Below are 21,824 nucleotides of genomic sequence, written 5' to 3'. Positions count from 1 at the left end.
CGCACACCGCTGGCTACCATTGGAAAATTTACCTCGCTGGTGGAGTCCAAGTCACAGTTCTCTCATGCCACATTCCATGTGCTAAAATGGAACAATGGTAGTTGGCTTGGCTATGACACTGCCAGTCAACTGAGGCTAATCCAAATTGCCAATGCACTCAACACATCTCCACCACAGCTAGTGCAGCCCATAATAGCCTCGAACCTGACAAAAGGGAATACAATAGATGATCTCATCTCTGAGTATGCTGACCATTTTAGTGGAGTAGGCAAATTAAAGGACTTTCAAGTTACATATTAGGAAAGATGTTCCCCCAGTCACACAACCTCACAGGAGAGTACCATTTCTTATAAGGAAGTGAATTGAAGGCGAATTGAAATGTCTTGAGGATCTTGACATCATTGAGAAGGCGAATGGTCCCACTCCATGGGTATCTGCAATATTCCCTGTTCCAAAATAAAAAGACAGAGGAGCTGTGCGTATTTGTGTGGACATGAGGATACCAAACTAAGCTATCAAACGAGAAAGACATCTCATGCCTACAGCAGACGCCATAATTCATGCCCTCAATGGATCCAGGGTCTTCTCTAAGATAGATTTAAACTGTGGATATAACCAGCTAGAATTATTCCCATCCTCACGATATATCACAACATTCTCTACTCATGTAGGACTGCGACGCTACAAAAGACTGAGATTTTGGAGTTTCCTCTGCTGCAGAAGTGTTCCAAAATGCTGTTCAACAAGCCCTGGATGGCATCCCAGTAGTTATAAACCTCAGTGATGAAATTTTGGTTTTTGGCAGAACAAGGGCTGCCCATGATCAAGCTCTAAGGACAACATTTCAGCGACTAAAACAGAAGAACCTGACACTTAATAAGGCCAAGTGGTCATATGCACAAACCACTCTCAACTTTCTTGGGTATGTATTTTCATATGGGGGATTCTCTCCTGATCCCAAGAAGGTTCAGGCACTTCATGATGCTGCTGCACCCACTAATGCTGGAGAAGTCCACAGTCTTCTTGGCACGGCTAATTACAGTGCCCACTTCCTCAAGGATTTCTCCACTATAACTCACCCTTTGAGGGAACTCAAAAAAAGACTGTTGGCTGGTCTTGGACAGAAGAACACCAAAGGTCACTTATTAATCTAAAACAAAGTCTAACAAGTAATGCTGTGATGATCTTTTTTGACCCACACAAGCTGACTGAACTGACAGTTGATGTAAGTCTCGTATGTCTTGAGGGTGTATTGGCGCAAAGAAATGGCCCAAATAAACTGGCCAGGGTGATAAGCTATGCAAGTAAGGCACTGTCCTCCATTGAACAAAAATATTCACAGACTGAACGTGAAGCTTTGGCTATTGTACAGGCCTGTGAACATTTTCATATATACCTTTAACGGGGCACTTTTTACCCTTGTCAGTGATCATAAACCTTCGGAATACCAACTCCAAATCAAAACCGCCTGCTTGTATAGAACGCTGGATTTTACGCCTGCAGCCTTACAACTACATTCCATTACAAGTCTGGTAAGGACAAGCTGGCAGACTATATGTCACGCCACCCAACACAAATTTCGCACAGTTCTCGGGGTGTTTCTGATAATGAAAGACAAACAGAAGAATATGTGAATTTTGTTGTGGCGCTTGCTCTTCCAAAAGCAATGACGCTGGCTGAGATTCAAGATGCTACCAAAGCTGACTCCACTTTATGTGAAGTTGTTCGACCTATTACTGAAGGCTCATGGGGGTCACTGACGGAAAAGCAGACATTCGATGATGGAGTTGACATTGCTCTGCTAATGTCATTCAAGAAAATCAGGAATGACTTGACAGTGATTGCAAGTGATGATATTGTCTTACAAGGCACAAGGACTGTAGTTCCCCGTTCCTTACAAATCATGGCAATATCACTTGCACATGAAGGACACCAGGGGGTAGTTAAAACTAAAAAATTCATCAGAGAGAAAATCCGGTTCCTCGGCATTGATAAACAGGTGGAAACCATGATAGCTGGTTGTATCCTATGTCAAGCTGTCGTGCTCTTTCATACTCAGGAACCTCTCTGTATGTCTGAGCTGCCATCATCACCGTGGGAAAAGTTGGTGTAGATTTTTGTGGTCGGTTCCCCTCAGGTGATTACCTTTTGGTGGTTATTGATGAGTACTCCAGATATAGGGAAATAGAGATCTTACAGTCCACATCAGCTATAGCCACGATTCCTAAACTTGACGGACAATGGTCCACCTTTTTAAAACGCAGACTTTGCTAACATACCTTTGTTTCAGGCATCGGAGGATAACTCCACTTTGGCCATAGGCAAATGCAGAGGCTGAACGTTTCATGTGTACTCTCGAAAAAACCATACGTGCTGCCTATATTAAAGATTGCCCATGGAAACAGACTCTGTATGCATTCCTTTAATACTACCGGGCCACGCCTCACTGCTTGACTGGCTTGGCTCCTGCTGATGTGCTGTTCGGTAGGCCCCTTAGAATCAAACTACCTGAATCTCCTCATTTTTGTCAGTCTCAGACTGATGAACTGCTACAACAAAATGATGCAGTGGTAAAGGAAAAGATGAAAGAAAATGCTGACAGGCGGCGATGTGTTGCTTCACAGGTGCTGCAAGTGAGTGACATGGTTTTGTGTCGTCAAAAGAAGACAGGGAAGCTATGTCCTGCCTACAGTCCCCACCCAGTCAAGGTCATTGCCATCAAAGGTTCCATGGTGACAGTGGAACGTGACGGTCAGGTCATCACCAGAAACTCATCTTATTTTAAGATTTTACCAAGGGTTGAACATCGTCTTTCTCAGTCATGTGGGTTGAAAGGCACAGATGGTGGACAAGATGACATGGATTAGACTGAAATTCATCCTGAACAAACCCCGGAGCCATTTGCTCTTGATCCTCCTGGGTCACAGTCACCTGCTCGTAGATACCCGGTCAGGATAAATAGAAGATCCCCATCATATCTCACTGACTTTGAATAGTGTAAATATACTGCAGAGTATAATGCAAAAGAAAGGGTTAGAGTTGGACTGGTGTATGGCTGTTCTTGTGAAAAAAAATGGAAAGGAGGTTTATAATGTTTGTTTCTTATTGTTGTAAGTTTTATTTTAGGTCCAGGAGGGGGCGCTTGAGGCTCACAGGCGTAAGATGAAAAAAAGAGTAGGTACACAGGGATTTTTTAGCTTGTGTTTACAGGTAGTGTAAAATCTGCATAAAGCGTTCAGGCACTACTTTTTTCTGCTTATTTTATAACCGTGACATTTTACAGCTAGCTCCAGACGTTATACACACCCAGCAAAGCTCCCAGTCTGTACTAATGTTCAACTTTGTAATTTTTAGCTACCGACAATTAACTAGGCTAAACAATTTATTTGCAGTCGAATATTCGCTAACTTGGCTAGTTAGCTAGGTAATTCTTTATTAGCTATCACTGCGATCACTAGGCTGCTATAATGGTGATGCTGTATATGTGAAAATTGTAGTTTTAACTTGGAGTGTAATGTTAGATTTAGCTTGCTTTAATAAAATTCAGAATGGAACACTGAGTAAAGTTGCTGAAATCCTGCATTAATGTAAAAGTGAGAACATACCAGACTTTTTGTACCTGAGGGTAAACCTATTGTCAGTTTACATGTTGGTGCACATTTCCTGTTTTCTACATATACATAAAACTGTTGTACATACAGTCAAACCTCGGATTGCGAGTAACTTGGTTTGTGAATGTTTTGCAAGACGAGCAAAATTTTTAAATACATTTTAACTTGATAAACGAGCGAGGTCTTGCAATACGAGTATTATGTATACGCTTTGTCTGCCTAGCATCACAACTGAGCCAATGGTTCTCTCTCACTCGCTGCGAGATTGTGGGTAATCGTCTCCCGTGCTCCGTCTCAATCGGCATGCCTCACTCGTATAGTCAAAATTTAGTAGAAAAGCACCACCCGAATAAGGGTGTAGCAGAGAGAGCGATGCATCTGTTTAACGACAATGCAATGTCCACATTTCTGCAAAATCGAAAAGGAGGCAAAAGCGGCTGTCATTGGATAGGTTCCTTGTTAAAGTCACACAAAAAGAAAAAGATTGCAGTGAGCCAACAGATTTCGTTATAGTGAAAGTCGTCTGACAACCCTCTTCTCCTCACTCTCGTCTCCCTCACACCATCCACAATTCTTTTCAAAGGTAAAGTGCAGGTTCATTTGTTTTACGTATTTTTACTTTATAATTTCTATCAATCATTTTTCTATGAATATCAATATCAATATGTTTGGTTTGTGGAACGAGTGATCCATGTTTCCATTATTTCTAATGGGAAAATTCGCTTTGATACACGAGTGCTTTGGATTACGAGCACGTTTCCAGAACGAATTTTGCTATCAATCCGAGGTTTTACTGTACTGTAAAAATCTAGCACGTAGTAAAATTTGTGCAATTCGTACTTTCTATTACAGTAGTTTCTAGTACTTTTAATCTAATCAGACTTTTTTTTTTTTTTTTTTTTTTAAAGTAACAATACTTTTACTTGAGTAGGATTCTTCAGTACTCTCTCCACCCTTGCTAGGTCTGTGGCTGATCCAGGTCTCTGATCCTCGTGTTTTTCGCTTTGGACAAAGGCATCTGTGACATAAGTAACATGTCATTATCATCACTACATTAACATTAATGACATGGGTCAGAATGTGAACAGCAAAGATGGCAAATAATAAAAATATTACCATAAAAAAATTACAAATATTCTTATAACCTTTTTTAAGCTATTTTTATTTCACATTCCTAGCAAAGGAAACGCCTGTGTCGGTCCTCCAAGTTGTCCAATAGGTGTTCCTGAGAACCTTAGTAGACCTGTACAAGACTTCAGGTCATTCTTTATTTTTTATTAATTTTCTATATAGCAAATACTACATCATCCACGAAATTTGACTTGCTGTATTCATGGATTTAGATGGGCTTCTCAGTGCCCTTTTTCCTCCATTCTGAAGCTGATTTGGGGTATGGAAGATTTCATTAATATTCATTTGTTGGCCTTGTGATCATGTCATAGATTAGAATAGATTTAGAAATACGTGATAATTCCACCCACCATTTTATGATGACTTCTTGACTGAGCTCAGAGGGGGAAATTAACACAGACACAGAGGCTATAACTCACAGCCACACTGGCCTGGTGGGAGCTGAGAAAGGTACCATGTCCATAATGGAGGACAGATTTTGCTTTTTTCCTGATGTCCATACCCCTGCCTGAGACTTTTTCATTTACACTGTGTGCTGTAAAGGTAATTTTATCTACACTTAGAGTTTATGAATCCCGTTCAATTTATGTAAGCATTTAAACACAGCCCCTTTTCTTTTTTTTACTTGTTTTGAAAAGTTTTAATTCTTTAAAATGAATTGTACAATTTGTTGTCTTGACAATGCAAGCTGTTTGTAGTATTGCCCTTCTCTCCTGTCCCATTTGAGCACACTTCCTTGTATTCTGTAGTATAGCTGTTTGTTAGCATGTATGCAGAATGCCATGCAGTTTTGTTATATTTTATTGTTTTATTTTTGATATGTAAGCCTGTTTTCCCATGTAGAACCTGGTTTAAGAGGTTAACTTATGTTATTCCTAGAATTTATCCTGGAACAAGCAACAATGAACCATGGTGCACTAAAGTTAAACAACACTCAATTGGGGACTTGAAATTTTTTATTTTCAGTTCACAAATTTAATGCAGAAATGTGCTTTTGAGCAGAAAACATGGTTAACCCCACAAAGAAAACTGACTTACTATAGAAAGCTGTGGTCCTAGTTCATAGGGCATTTCATGTGTATCTTTCTTAGCAGCCTGGATGAAGAGAATTCACAGCTGTCCAACTCCCAGGGCCCTGCTGCACTGCTGCCCTTCAGGGAAGGCAGTAGGTTGTATAGTTATCTCCTGATGGGGCAAAATCACTACCCTGAAACCACACAACCTACTACCTCACCCTGTGAGAACATCAGCAATGGGAACGGGGGCCTGAACCCGACACCCAGCTTAGTGCGCATGAAGAATCTTCCACTTTGTCCCAAGTATCCGAAAAAGCACTATCAGGAGGTTCAAGTTTCTTCCTTCTCTCAGCGATTCTGTATTAAAAGAGCAGAATCCAGCTCACATAGTCAACTGATGATGAAGCGCTGTTCTGTTTAAGTGGTATTATTTAAATTTCCTGAAGAAGAAAGAAACAAAAATGGAAGTAAATCCAGTTCTCTTGATGACTATTGAGGTCAGAAACAGGCAGGCCTGTTCTAAGCTTCTGTCCAGCGATGATATTACAGCCACTTCAGGAAAGACAGTAAGTTGTATAGTTATCTGACAGGAAGGGTATAACCCTAAAACTATACAACCTACTACCTCACCCCAAAGGACAGTTTTTCAGAAGACATGCAGTCAGGCTCCATCCAGGCAACTGAAGGGGGGGTTGACTCACCGACCAGAGCAAAATAGATATCCAGGCTGCAGACCGAGACCAACAAGGTTTCCTACCTGAAACCAGAGGTTAAGGCATCGTAAACACTGCACTTTACCGATGCTGGTTCATGGCGCCCTCTGCAAGCTGAAGGTGGAAAACAGGCTCATGTCCTCAACAGCCCAACTGTTTAGATATCTGGAAATAGGACTGTCACAGTGCATTATCTATCATGTGGTGCATGCGTAATAATCACCAGAGCCTTAGATGATGGGGAAATATTTGTCTGGACAATCATTTGTCGGTGCTATATGGATGTTTGCTTATGTCAACAATTTGGTAAGCAGATTAGTAGGGTGCCTTAAATATTATGTATAAATGAGTATTGTGATGCCAAAAAGTCAATAATCTGTATAAATGTGGCATATCCTTATGTTTAATAACTATGTCGCATTGCAAAATCTAAACTGCAAAAAGTACCACCTTACCACCAACATCTTTTTATTTTGTTCATACATAATATCTCCTCTTTCAAAAGATGTTCTGACTGCTGAGCTGTCCCTTTCTTCACCATCACTTCAGTGCTTATTGCTTCCATGATATACCAAAACAGTAGCATGTGGTGTGCTCTGATAACCAGATTTAATAAACATAAGGTAAACGTCCATGCTGACGTTTGGACAAATGTTTCACCCATCATCTAAAGCCCTGGCGATTATTGCACATGCGCTATATAACCATGATTACATCGTGACATGATCGCGACAACGCTATGTGGAAAGTATGGGAAACAGGTTTATGACAGTAGTTATCATTAATGTTAATGCACGGTGGTGTAGTGGTCAGCCCTGTTGCCTTGCATCTCTGGAACTAGGGTTCAAGTCCCCCACCATGACTCCATTTGTGTGGAGTTTGCATGCTCTCCCCATGTCGTCGTGGGATTTTTCTAGGCGCCCCCCCCAATCCCAGTCCGAAAACATGCTGAGGTTAACTGGAGTTTCCAAATTGCCCATAGACATGCCTGTAAGTGTGCCCTGCAATAGGTTGGCACTCCATCCTGCATTGTTTGCTGCCTTGCACTTTTAGCCTCTGGGATAGGCTTCTGACCCCCACAATCCTGCAGAGGACAAACAGTTACAGAAAATGGATGTCTGGATAACAGAGGCCTGACCAAGAGATTCAGTCATGCTTTATACACTCACATATGCATATGCATACATTTAAAAACGAACATATACAGATGTATATCAGCGTCTGCACACCCCCACAGAAGTACAGAAACAAGCACATGCAATAATTGCAGTAATAAGACTAGTAACAAAGAAACTGGGCAGAAATCACAGTCTAACCCATTACAGGTGAGCATCTCAGCTCTCCGTCACTTGGGTTTGGTTCCAGGGAAAATGTGTCATTGCAATACACTCGTACAAAGGTGCAGTGCGGCCTCTTTCTATGGCTGGATGAAGGAAACTAAGATGCTACTTACAGTAAGGCCACCATACAGCAGAAGCCTTCAATCACAGCGTGCATCAAAGCTATTTACTATACTGATATCTACAAAAGAGCATGTGATGATAAATGCAAATCCTATTGGGAAAATTGACAATGCGTGGATATGCTGATCTTATACAGAAATATGCAATTTTGCACCTTTTGGCTTTTTAAGATTTAGCACAGTATCTACAGTAAGCTCATTCTGACAGATATGGAATGTCCTCACAAATGTCCCTCTTTCAGTATTTGCTGCAGATTTTCAGAAAATGTTGCCTTACAGAAATGTCTGACACACATTAGCTCAAAGTTGCTATGCAGAGTGAGACCACCTAGTTGTTGATTACAGGGCTGTAATGTGGGAAACTGTTGCTAGTTACCAGGACTGTGGTTTACCTCAGAATTATGGTTAAAGCTTGTATCAGACTCTGAAGTATAAGCATAGGAACACACACTGCTAAATTATCTAGTTAAGCAGGGGACACACAGCAACGAGATGTGTTAAACTTTGGCTTTAAGTTCCATAGTCAATCTAACACCAATTGTATGACTTCCTGTTGTAGAAAATGTTTCTCATCTGCTCAAATCAATTTGTGAAAAAGACATTCTGAGTATAATACTGCAGCAATGACAAAATCATTCAAATACATATCTCAGGAGTCAACACGACAGTGTGTTTTATTCAGTAAGTCACAGTAATCAATGCCTGATGATTGGCTCACACATTAGTGCTGCTGCTCAGGGCTGTGGAGAGACTAAGGGTCAGGTGCTCAAAAGTTAAAAATGGAGCACTCAGTCCCATTAAAGCTTCTACAATTCACATTAAATAATTTGGACAAAATGGGCAGATGCTCAGGCACCCTCTGCTCCACTGTCTGAACATATCTGCTGCGACTTAGAGGTTGCTCTTTAACCATTCTGTTTTCACAACAGTAACAAGATAGAGGTAGACTGGTTTACAATCTCCACCACATAAATGATTCTATATGTGTATAGGTCAGCAGAGCCACTGAGGACTGCCTTTTTGCAGGATAGTTATGATACTATTTTGCACCATTTCTCCAAAGTCTACTCTACCCACTACATTCAAAAACATGTGATACTCCCTGACACCTAGACACTGTGACTAACAGCCTCTAACCTCTACTCACAAGTTCTAACAGGCATCAGAAGCATGTCAAACTCTCATGCATTGTCTGAAACAATCTCTAACTTATCCATCTCCTGTATACCACCTCTAACAGCCTCTAACTTTTATACAAAACTTCTAATACAGTGCTTCTCAAACCAGTCTTTGGGGACCCCCAGATGTTTCACGTTTTTGCTTCCTCCCAATTCTCAGGGATTTGGAAGAGAGCAAAAATGTGAACCATCTGGGGGTCCCTGACGACTGGTATGAGAAGCACTGTTCTAACAGACCCTGAAAAGGCTATAACACATACCTACACTTTGCCACTACCAGGCTTGACAGTCTTTAATATCTACCAACTGACTCTAACAGTCTCCGACTCCTGTACACTATATGTAACAGTCTCTGACTCCTTTAAGTCCTGTGACTGGGTAAGATATAAATACATCATTTACATGTCATATAAACCCATATGGAAAGGGGAAAACTGTCCTGAGGTCTGCTGATTAAAAAATTCTAATTATTTTTAGAAATCATGGATGCTGTATCCTCCGGATAAAAAGGAGAGGGACCATGTAGCCTGTTACCAGCATACAGTTCAAAAGCCAGCATCCGTCATGGTATGGGGTACCTTAGTGCCCAAGGCTTGGGTAGCTTGCACATCTGGGAAAGCACCGTTAATGCTGAACGATATATACAGGTTTTGGAGCAACACAGGCTGTCATCCTGATGCCTTTTTCAGAGAATGCCTTGAATATTTCAGCCAGACAATGTCAATCTGCATTCTGTGCGTGTTTCATCAGCATGGCTCTGTGGTAGATGGACTAGACTGGCCTGAGTGCAATCCAGACCTGTCACCCATTGAAAATATTTGCTGCATCATGAAATGAAAAATACGACAAAGGAGACTCCAAGCTGCAGAGCAAGAAGGGGACAACATTCAACTCCAGCAACTGGTCTCTTCAGTTCTGAAATGTTTAAAGACTGTTGTTAAAAGGAGAAGTGATGCAACACAGTGGTCAACATGCCCTTGTCCCAAATTTTCTTAAACATGTTGCTGACATCGAATCACTGCATTCTGTTTTTATTTATATTTTACACAGCGTCCCAACTTTTTTAGAAACGGGATTGTAAGTTTGGTACACATCAAGCCAATGGCAAAAAACTAGAACAAACCAAAGTCAATGAATGTTTGGTTCCTGTCCCCTCTCATCAATTGTGAAACACAATTGTAACACACTGGCATGACTAGAGGTGACAGTTAACATACAGTCCAATCAGAGAAATCTCCAAACAGCTTTGATGCCGATTCAGCATGCTCAGCTAGAAGCACCAACGGTGACCTAACATATCTGACTATGCTGCACAAACTGACACGACAGGCAGTCACTGACTCATCCACAGCCTGACAGCTTTTAATGGCGGAAAATCTGCTTCTTTTTTCCAGCTTTTACAGTTACATAGAGAAAATCCCTTTGCACCTCCAACTGTAACAATTCTGCAACTAATATCCTACCTTATTTCTCCAAATGCTAGCTCCACTACTTCCTGTCCATCCCGTAAATCCTGCAGAAGAAAAGCAAAACGATTAGTATGTCACACGCAGATACATGGTTCTTCCAATGTTCAGTAAAAGAAAATATATAACTCGCAAAATAAATGTCTGATAAAACATCAGTACCGGTCAAGTCATATTAGATGATCCAAATTTTAATGCTGTAAACAAGGTAACTTTGGCTGTTGAATTAAAAATAAGACAACTATTTCAAGAAAATCTGCATAGATTCATTGCTTTTCTTTATTCCCAGAATACATTCCCATGTTGGTAAGAGGCATCTGCTGAGCAAGATCCTGCTCTGACTTCTCCAAGCTATGAGCCCCACCCACGGTTTCAGCCCCAACAAGTAGGTGCAGCACAGTGTAGCAATTCCAGCAAGCAGCATTGGCAACAACATCATCCAGCAGCACCACCTCTAAGTGGCTAGCAGCCCTATCAACAGCTTTAGCCCTAACTAATAGTCCAAAACCCAGCTAACACCTAATAACAGGAAATAGCTAATACTAACTAGCAGCCTAGGGTATTCCTGAAGAACGAAACAACCACACCAGCTACGGCTAGATGTCCCAGACTGACTAGACTGCCCCCAGCATGCCCTCTCTGTCTATATTTAGCATCTGTGAACTTCCCCAGGTGCCTCATGGCCTCACAGCACTGATGGGGGGGCGCAGACAGAAGAAATCTAAAGTGGCGTGTGGGCCAGTTTAAAAAAGGAAGCACAGCCTCTCGTCTGGGTTAACAGTGGGGATAAACACCTATTTATAAGAGAGCCAGTGGGTAACAAGGTCCAGTTACACAAACAGGGCCAAAAACAAGCCCCAAATGGAAGTGGGTATCAGAGACAGACACTGCGACCTCTTAGTAACCTCTGCCACACCCACGAGCCCAACAGGGTGACAAGGGGTGTCTCACTCATTGGTGTATGTACTGGTCCATTCCTGCTCTGACAGGCACATGCAGAGACATCTGCAAGAACTCAGGTCCTTATGAGGATACAGGGAATCAGCCACGCAGGACCCCTTCAGACCCGCACCCCACTGATTATAAAGATGTACCCATGAGTACTCTGTGAAATGGCTTGGTGATGATGCGGATTCTTATGCAGGAGGGCAAGAGGATCTGGTGAAGCACCCCAGGACCACGTGAAATGAGAGCTGAGGCAGCTGAGTGCCGCATCTGGGAGGGGGCATGCTGCTATGTCAACTCCATGCTATACGTGACCCTCACTGAGCATGCGACAGCCGTGCAACCGGATGCTGCTGAGCTATTCAGCAAGTTGGGCTGCGAATTGCAACCAATTACGCACCACAAGATGGTCCAGAAGAGTCTGTCTTCCCGTTTTTCCAAAATGTAAACATGACAAAATCGATAAGAGTCCTGATGCTGCTTATAGATACTGTGACGTGGAACAGTCAGAATGCAGAGCACAGTGGAGAAATGCAGCCCGGCACACATGCTAAGTTTTTGTACTGAAATTGCAAAACAGGAGAGTTTTAAAATTGAGGAGCGAAAAGATAAATGATCTTGCAGTGGTCTGTCTTGACTAATAGACTAATGGCTGCAGTTGATGTATTATATTCAGTCTTCATGTCAGTGGATGCCCAGGCTGATGCACCTTGATGTGATTCATGCTCAGGGAGTCATCCAGACATTCATGGACAGGTGGTCTGGAGGAATGCCAGTATCACAGATATTACTGTCGGGACTGTTGCTAGGTCAACACTGGGAGCAGTTTTTCAGATGCACTGTTTGTATGGACATTGGAAATCTTGGAGCTGCCCCCTGCCTCCTCCTAGGGTGCTAAAGTGGGACCTCTAGAGGCCACCAGCTCCAGGAACCATCCCAGATTTGAATGACAGGCTCTCTGTGGATTATCTTTACTAGGAGCTTGTAGCCAGCAGGAAGCTGGAGGAATTGTCACCCTGCTGCTTTCCCCAAGTGATATAAATATGCCTCCGTTCTCTCCTTCTTAGTGCTGCCTACTGTCTGTGGCCAAACAGCTTGCCTCAAAACAGCCCCTTCGGCTCCATTCATTCCTGACCACTATTTTTTTTTTCTCCATATCAACTCCAGAAATGACTACCACAACATTTACCTTACAGCTGGGTAGCCAATGGATATCAAGCAAATAGCATCAGGTAGCCAGACAGATGAGTCAGTGAGATGGTAAAATAGAAAACAGCAACAGGAGTAGCAGGGATGTACTGTAGTTTAACAGTCAATTGTTATGCTGCAATGTAATGAATAAAGCTGCTGACATATTGCTGACAATTGATCAGCTAGTTTGTGAAAAAAGACTGATCAGTAGCAGCTTCTTTCTTTAGTAACAGTGTCTGCTCCAGCCACACAAACACACATCTGCTGCTGGCTATTTATAATCCCAGACCGTTGTGTCTCCAAAGCACAGGTGGCTAACATGTAGATATAGCAGTGGTACCGTAGAGGTGAATCCGCAGCATTTCTCAGCCCATCCCTTTCACTTGTATATGGAGATATGTGGGTGAACTGGAAGCTTCCCTGGCTCAAGGTATTATAATGCAATGGAACCTCTCAGACTAAAATAAAAAGAAGGATCTAGCTGTGGTAGATGAGGGGAAATTATCCCAAGATAATAATAATAAGGTAAGATCCCAAGTTCTAGGTTTTCTAAGTTAAGGAGTATATACCCTCCTGTTCCAGTCCTACAATTATACAGAAATACACAGAATAAGATGAATCTACTAAGATGTTGCTATTTTGTACAAAGATACCATAGCCCTGTCGCCCGAGTGCAGCTTCTGCATTTTAGTTCAATGTGAAATGAGTGCTCAAGTTCAGCACTTTGATCGATGGATCATAGAGATTCTTCAGAATTAAAAAGCAGCATCTTTGTATGCAGTCAGTTGGCAACAATTAAGCATTTAAATAGCACAGGCATCCCTTACACCCCTCGGGCTGCCCCCACACCTCTTGCCCCAACTCCCAGACAGCTCCAGCACCATTACAGTGCTCCATCCCCCTTAATACCCTTTGTCTAAAAGCAATATTCCAAGCTGCACATTTTTGCCCCTTCTCCTGATACCTGGCTGTTCTGGCACGGAGGCATAAAATGGAGGGGTGAGAGTTTGGGAGAGGCGGCCATTTTGTCAAAGCTCTTGGCGGTCGAGGTAAGCCCAAGTATAAGGAGTTTAGTGGTGGAGTGTACTCGTCGGCCAAACATCCTGTTCCAGCGAGTCAAACTTGAAAAATGTCCTGCTGTGCTTCTCACATTCGGAATACAGAAAACAAAGGCGCACTCGTGAACAAGACCCTCTTGAGACATAACCTTTCCGGAAAAGCAGAATCAACTCCAACTTCCCTGTGCCAGCAACAATTGTAATTTTACACTTCAATAAAGACAACAGAAGAAGAAAAAAAATGAATTTAGTATTCTCCTTTGGCCTGGAGAATTTAACATCCTCCACTTAGCAGTAAAACAGGTCTTCTATACAGAAAGAATGCTAATGGCTAACTCTAAGGTGTCCTTGTACTACTAGTGTTATTGTAAAGGTACTTACATTAGTATTAGAATTATCAGAGAGGTCTGCATAAGCTAGGGTATTAAAAAACCTTACAGTGGAAAGAGCAGAGAAGAGCCAAAGATTGACTCGGCAACATTAATAGCACAAACGAATCTAACTTTCATTAACGCTACTTGCTAAAGCACCACCTTCTGGGCTTTTAGCCAATCAGATGCAGAGATTCCTGGAGGCTGACATCCACCTTTGCCCAAAAATGGCTTACCGAGGAACTTGCTCACAAAGAGTCAGGTGTCGCCTGTGGCTATCGTTGGTCACAGGACAACATTCTTGCTCACACTCAAGTGACTTTAAATGCCCATCATGCTTTCCTGGTAAGAAAGAGATACAAAAACTAAGCAAGCATCTGAGTCACAAGTTACAGGACAATACAGGTGAATTCAGATGATGAATATTCACATCTACATTTTCACCACTTTCCAACAGTGATAAACTTCAGGTTTATATCTTGGACCAGAATCAGCTATCTCCTGCTGTTCCCTTGTCCCATTACTTTCACTTGACCTTTAAATGGCAGTCTTCCTTTACCACTTGGCCTATTTCTCTTCCTCATGTTCGGGAAACAGCCAAGGCCCCTTCGACAAAAAACTCTACGCCTGTTCTTTTACATTTTAAAAAATTCTGGGAACTACTTTATTTAAAACTTAACACAATTTAAATAATAATAGAACAAAATAAGCAGTTGTGCATAGTAACATTTATATGTAGTTGTGCTCCGGACCTAAAGTGCCATAGTTTATAAATAGCGCCTGGTGTCCAGGCTAATATTTAAGTAAATGTATTCAGAATGAAATGGTCCACATTTCACAGTGGTCAGCAGCTCAGGGTAATTACTTCCATGTGTAGACCTGGCAGACTTGGCCACGGCTAAATGTCCACATGCTTTGGTTTATCCCATCCCATATCAAATCCCTGACTCCTGTGGAAAAAAAGTTTAAAACAGAGACAATAAATATTTTTTTGCAGTGACAACAACCTGCCTGTAGTGGTCACTGTTACCTACTTTTTTTACGATAGACAAACCAAATTCACAAATATTAGCTTGCTAAAAAGTGGGTAGTGCTACCGCCTCGTGTTATTCAAGCTGCATAGGTTACCTGCAATGCTAAGTTATTTTATGCCTAATGACATCTATAAGTTTACTATTGTGCATGCATTGTCCTGTAATGGACTGGCATCACATCCAGGGTGTTTCCCAGCCTTGGGGTCTATGCTGCATGGGATGGGCTCCAGGACCCCCATGACTCTAACCACAGTATGTGACTATAAGATGACAGTGAAATGGCAGCAGTTTATCTTGTAAGGGAAATTGCACTGATTAAAATGCACTTTCACTTATAAAAGCCTTGAATATGGCATTGTGGAACTGCTTTTTCATTGGTTAATATCTAGTGTCATCATATACAGACCTACTACCTACAATGTGAAGTATCCTTGATAGCTTACAGTATTACATTTAACAGTTTTACTAGTTTGTATGTATTTCTGTGGTCAGCCGTTTTAGCGAGCTATGGAAAGAAAGACTCCACCCTAAAACCTCTTGGCAATAAGTCAACTGCTATAACAACTGTCAGACACTGCACTGTCTGACCACCTTGTTCATTGTAAGCTTTAGACTTACCCTTCCATTTAAATGCCAGAGAGAAGCACTCTTATTGACAGACACATGCAATCATGAGACTCAAACTGAATGACCCAGCTACCTAAGAGGACAAAAGAAAGTATCTGAAATAAATAAGAAAAGCATTGAGTAGTGACACACGCCGATTATGACACCTCCTTCAAAGGGTCTCCATGTTTACCAGACATGGAAATAATGAATACATAAGTGACTCATAAAACAATAATTAATGAAGATAATGTACTATTACAGTATTTGTATTCTAGAAAATATTACCATAAAATATAACACAAATGGATCATACAAAATTTAGAACACTAGGTTGCAAACAGTTCAACCCTTGAACAAAATATTTTACATACTATCACTTCATTAAGCCTATACTGATTAAGACTGATATCCAATCCACAATGTATTCCTGCATTGTGCCCTGTGTTGCACAGAAGAGACTGTAGACACCCCCTCTTCCCTGGCCAGGATAAGCAGTTGGTAAATTGATTAAGATGTTTTTATGTTAAAATGAATCATTTTGAAAAAGAAAGGCCACATTTCAGGGCAGAAGGAAGGTTTGACAATGTTCCAGGTTGAACCTCATAGCTCCCGGCTTTTTGAAAAAAAGAGCAACATTTATTCTGACAAAATGATTCAAGGCTTGGTGTGGGCAGTCCGAATAACAGTACATCCACCGTGACAGTACAGGACATCATGGCACACAGCACAAGAGAAGCCAGACCAGTCACTGAACATCAGAACTTTCAGTGACATCTCATGACAGGAAAATCAATCTTTAAGCGGCAGGTTTAGCATTTGTGCACAGACACAGTTTGTTAGCTTAACCACACCAGCATGAAGAACTGCTAGGTACAAGGACATGATACTGAGTTAGATAGTAAGGAACTCAGCCTCAGACACTGTGCACCTTTGGCTCAGATCTAAATTACTAGCATCTCGCTAACTAACCCCCTGGTAGAAACGTGGTGGCACCTTTTGTGGAGTTGGCCCTGCGCTTGTTTGCCAGCAGATGAGTCAGCAGAAAAATGGCATGAAGGCATATGGTGAATAGGCTACTGTAGTCCCTCCATAGCGCCAGCAGACTCTCTCAGGGAGGCTGTCAGCTGCCCAGCATTCAATCACAGGATTCTTTCACTTTAATATCTATGGTTGATGATTAGCATGCAGCAGCCTTTATTTTTGTGCCCAGTGTGAACATTTATCAACGTTTATGTAAAAGCAGATTTATGTAAAAGCAGACTTCCTTTAACTTTATTTTAAATAATAATAATAATAATAATAATAATTAATCATTGCTGTTCACTATTGGGTCTTGTCTAATGGGTACTACAGTTGGGTGGAGTTCTGAATCCCATTTGATTACCAATTGATTAACTCGACACTGACTGGTTGCCCTCAGTTGCTTATCAGCATCATGCTTTAATTGGTAAGAGTCACTAAACAAACAGGCAGCTCCCTAGGTCAGTTTAGTCCACTCTGTCTCAGTTTGTTTGGTTGCACATTTTTATGCCGACAGCTCAAATTGTGAATCCCAGGATAAGAGCATAATTCAGACAACACTGCAGGAACATCATAAGTGCTTGTGAAAACCAAAGATTTGCTATTGAGTAATTCTGAATTTATGTGGGATTTTCTGGAATTATTTATGGCACTTTATTAGCACAATCTTAATTTTAAATTTATTTAGCTTTATTAATTTCTCACCATTAAATTAATACATTACTATAAATCTTAAGCTACTTTGCACTAGTAGAAAGAGCCCATTGCGATTAAGTAAAAAACATACCAGCCAGCTATGCCAATTCTAAATTTTTTCTGTATTCTAAAAAAGTGTTAAATCAACTGGATTATAATCAAGTAAAATAGTTTTAAGTATAAATGTTTTCATGTAAAAATAATAATAATAAAAATAATAGTAATGACACAAATTAATATACCGAAAAAGCCCAGTTCTGTTTTTAAAAAGCAAGTTATTTAAGTGGTAATTTTAAAGACTGCAAAAATGGTTGCTGGTGTATGAGAAGTGATGTGTGCATTACTGGCTAATCATCAGATGATGTATTGTAAAATAAAAAGTATTTCCTCTATATCAGGAATGCCATGAAGAAGAGGAAAATGGTACGTTTAATTGAGCACTCCCGAAGTATGTGGACCGACAGTCAAAAGTGTGTGATAGGTCAAACAATAATGACACATGTTCAGAGATGAGGGAGTGGCCTTCCACATGAATGACCGGGGGGCCCAGAAAGTGCTTGCTAAAAATCAAATTGAATTTGTTTGTAAAAGAACAACAGCAATAGCCCAACTATTTCAAATACATATTCAGAGATTACCATTATAACACAGAAATAATACTGGAATCCTAAATATAGTAGTAAAAAATAGCTGATTACAACACAATTGTTCTGAATTAAGAACTTCAGGGAGGATCATTCTACTCTTAAGTGTTTTAGTTCTTAATTAACTTTTATTTTTTCCTCTACAAAATCATAGAAAAGTTCAGTCTAAAATGACAGTGTTAAATATTAACCTGCTTGAAAATAATATTTTGATTAGTTTGACTTAATAAAGATGGAAACTTAAACCAGCTTTTGTTAAAAACCATTCGCTGAAAATTGAGGATCCTGTATCAAGTCTAATTTTAAATGAAAACTTACGCAAGAAAAAAATCATTTGCTTTTGCTTTGCAGTAATTTTCCTTATGCAACTGATAAGGGAAAACTCATTTTAATATTAATTTTGAAATTTTATACAAGATGTTTTGTAAACACAAACATCAGATTAATATCACAGTGGGTGAGAATCGTCGGATGACGAAACAGGCAAACTATAACATAAGAACAGGACACGGAAACACACAGAATTGTGCTTTTATCCCTGCAGTACATTAACGTCACCCAATAGTTTTTTGTGCAATAATTCCTGTAGCCTGCTACAAAGCCAAAATTCTTAGTTACACTCCACACACCACCCTTAATGATTAATGGTACATTGACAATTCATGTCATTTTCTGCTGACACACTTGGTGAGGCATGGTGATTGATTCAGAAACAGAAAAAAATGTCACAAAGTCGTTTGCAGTGAAAAATGCAAACTTGAAAAAGCAGTAACTAAAATTCAACAAGCATTATATCGACACAAAAATCAACAATTAAAAACCTCAGAATGAAAGAAGTTACAGTGATTCTAAATTTTCTCTCATGAAGAATGTTTCAACATTTCAGATAAACAGTTAGTTTGGATCATTTTATTAATATAAAATATGATAATGTATTGAAAATATCTGATAGAAAAACTCACTTTATGGAATTATAACAAATTTATTTAAAACATTTACCTAAAATGCTTAAACAAAATTGAAACTTTTTTTTGATGATTAATCCTAATAGAAACCACAGAATCAGACAGTTAGGTACAATTAATGACTGTGTAAATGTCCTCTTTATTTCATCTTTTCTACGTTAATAATATTTTACTTGTTTCAGCTACATATGTGCTTTTCATTACTTGGTGTCATTATTATTTTTATTATAATTATTGCTGTTATTGTTATTACAGTAGTAATAACAGTAATAATAATGACAGCTTCTAGAATTTACAGCCTAATTTATTTTTGATGCCCCAACCAGATAATGCTCTCTCATCGCTATGTTTCCCTTCCCCTGCTCCAAGTCCGAGCTGACAAGTGAGGCGACGCTATCGGCAGTGGTCCCTTCCTTTGTTTCAGCGCCTCACTGAAAGCAAACGCCACAGTCCTGCCTGAGATGTGCTCCCACAACTGAGGGGCAGCAGAATACTAAATGATAGACCCCCCCAACCGCTCCCTCTTCCTCTCTGCGCTGCAAAAATCAGACGATCTGAAATGTTGGCGTTATGAGAAATAAATTAATACTAACTAAAAGTACAGTCGGAATTGTAGTAAAACAGGGTTCTATTACTTCTATAATTTATTAGTTCAAAATTAGTTGCTGGCAGTTCTTTCCCCCCCGACACAATCTTGGGTAAATTTGTGCAAATTAATGCTACAACGTAAAAATTATTTTAGTACGAAATAGACCTTAACCATGTTAAAAACTAGCTGATGTGCACAGTCAAATCCAATAAATATAATCCAGTAAATTACACTACTATAATACACTACTAATTACAGCTACAAACTAGCTACAGTTATTTATATGTATAAACACAATGATAATCACAGTATCAGACTAAATAAATAATGCATTGTCAATAATAGTTACTTATTGTTGGAATGTTAAATGTTCAGAACCTCATAAATGCATAATTCTGTGTATGCAGGAAAATTGGATTCATTTTTTTTTTTAGGCGAAAAAAAAATTTGAAAAAACGTAAGATAAAATATTGTTAATCATATTTACTTTTGGTAAATAACATTTAGAAATAGACTGCAAAAAATTTGAAAATAATTTTGCTCAGAACAGATGCATACACTCACTGAAATGAGACAGAGCGCCTCCCTCTGACTGGCTGCCCAGCTCCCAAAGAAGCCCATACTTCATCAGGATTGACAGACATTCACTTTGGCGAAATGGAGCAGGCACTACTTTAGACAGCTCCTCCCACAGACGACTTGCGGGTGGGGTCTTAAGTGGTGTGCGTGACTGTGTGTACGTGTGTATCAAGGGGGGTGTCAGTGATCTGAGAATGCGAGCATGCCTTGGCCTGGGCACCACGTGTGTGGAAAGACAGGGCCGAGGACTCCAAAACAGCCCTCTCCCTTGGCCCCCCCATGTGCCTGCTTATAGCATCCCTCCCTCCCTGTGGCACAGATCACAGCTCACTGAGAGTGACGCGAGCTCGGCCTCCTGCCCAATACAGACAGCACCCTGCCTGGCCTTTCCCTCTCTGCATGTCACACCTACGTGTGTGATGGAGTCAACTCCTCCATCAGCAGTCTCAGTGACAACTGGGAGCAGTAGCGAATCACGACTTAATATACACAATATTCACAACTTAAATATTGTTTGTATAATGTTTTACCTTAACTCCTGCTTTTAAGCATTCAGTTCGAAACTTTAAAAAAAAGAGTTTATATCAAAAAAACATTCAGGTCTGGCCCAAGTGTGGTGAAATTTCATTAAACTGCTAGGAAAAAGCAAATGGTAAACTGTTCATTTCAGCTGAGGTTTTAACACAAACATAGAGAACAAGCAAGGAAAAGGGTCCTCGCTGGCAGATTTTTAAATTATTATTATTATTATTTTGGTGTGAAGAGAATAGATAAAATAAGTGCATGTAACCATCTTAACTAAAATTAAATGTTAATTATGACATTTTAATAACGTTTTCTACGCAAATCATGTGTGTATTAATGTCATTCAAATGAAATAAAAGTAAACAAAAGCTCTCACATACTCAGCAAGTAGCTGAAAGTGAACCTCAAATGTTCTTCTGAAATGTGTTCTGTTTATAGAAAAATAACTTTTGTAAATTGAAAAAAATACATATTAACGAAAAAGACTTGAAATCCATATAAAAACATGCTCAAATAATTATCAATAAGAATTCATATTTAATTGAAAATCAAAATAAAAATATATATTCATATACAAATCAATAATTATGCCATATTTTAAAAAGTATTAATCAATGTCTTGATTTTACACTTCAGTTTTTAAAAGAATTCCCGGAACTGTAAAGTGAAATTCTTAAAAATATGATAAAATCCCAAACCGACATGAATTCAAATAGAAATATATATAATTTTGTTAGAAATTCTTGCACCGTTATTATGAAGCAATTAATAATAAATTATCTTAATTTATGACTCTTGTAAAATAAAAATATCTATGCATTTAATCCTCTAATAAATTGCATATTTAGGAAATGCAGCTGTTACATATAATGATTCATCTGGGGTGGCAAACTAAACCCTGCACTGGATTTTTTTTTTTAGAGGGACATAAAAGTTACAAATTACTGTCTTGGATACTGAAGTGAAAAAATAAGAGAATTACGTCTGTGACCTGCGGCCCACTGCATGTCTGTCCTGTGTC

At 39.9% G+C, this 21,824-nt stretch overlaps 1 protein-coding gene across 11 annotated transcripts in view; it reads right to left on the bottom strand.

The window, feature by feature from the left end:
* LOC125738284 (peroxisome proliferator-activated receptor alpha-like) overlaps nt 1-21,824 on the bottom strand; it is a 100,593-nt gene that overhangs the window by 27,468 nt on the left and 51,301 nt on the right. For 6 of the 11 annotated variants that reach the window (XM_049007116.1, XM_049007113.1, XM_049007111.1 and 3 more), the window contains one exon: nt 10,575-10,624. The gene's annotated coding sequence lies outside the window, so the exon portion shown is untranslated. Of the gene's footprint in view, nt 1-10,574; nt 10,625-14,378; nt 17,672-21,824 lie in introns of those variants that run through there. The other 5 variants (XM_049007122.1, XM_049007123.1, XM_049007110.1 and 2 more) reach the window with 4 other exon arrangements.

Source organism: Brienomyrus brachyistius, chromosome 3 (assembly GCF_023856365.1).
Source record: "Brienomyrus brachyistius isolate T26 chromosome 3, BBRACH_0.4, whole genome shotgun sequence".
Taxonomy (NCBI): Eukaryota; Metazoa; Chordata; class Actinopteri; order Osteoglossiformes; family Mormyridae; genus Brienomyrus; species Brienomyrus brachyistius.
This window is presented reverse-complemented; position numbering and strand designations above follow the sequence as displayed.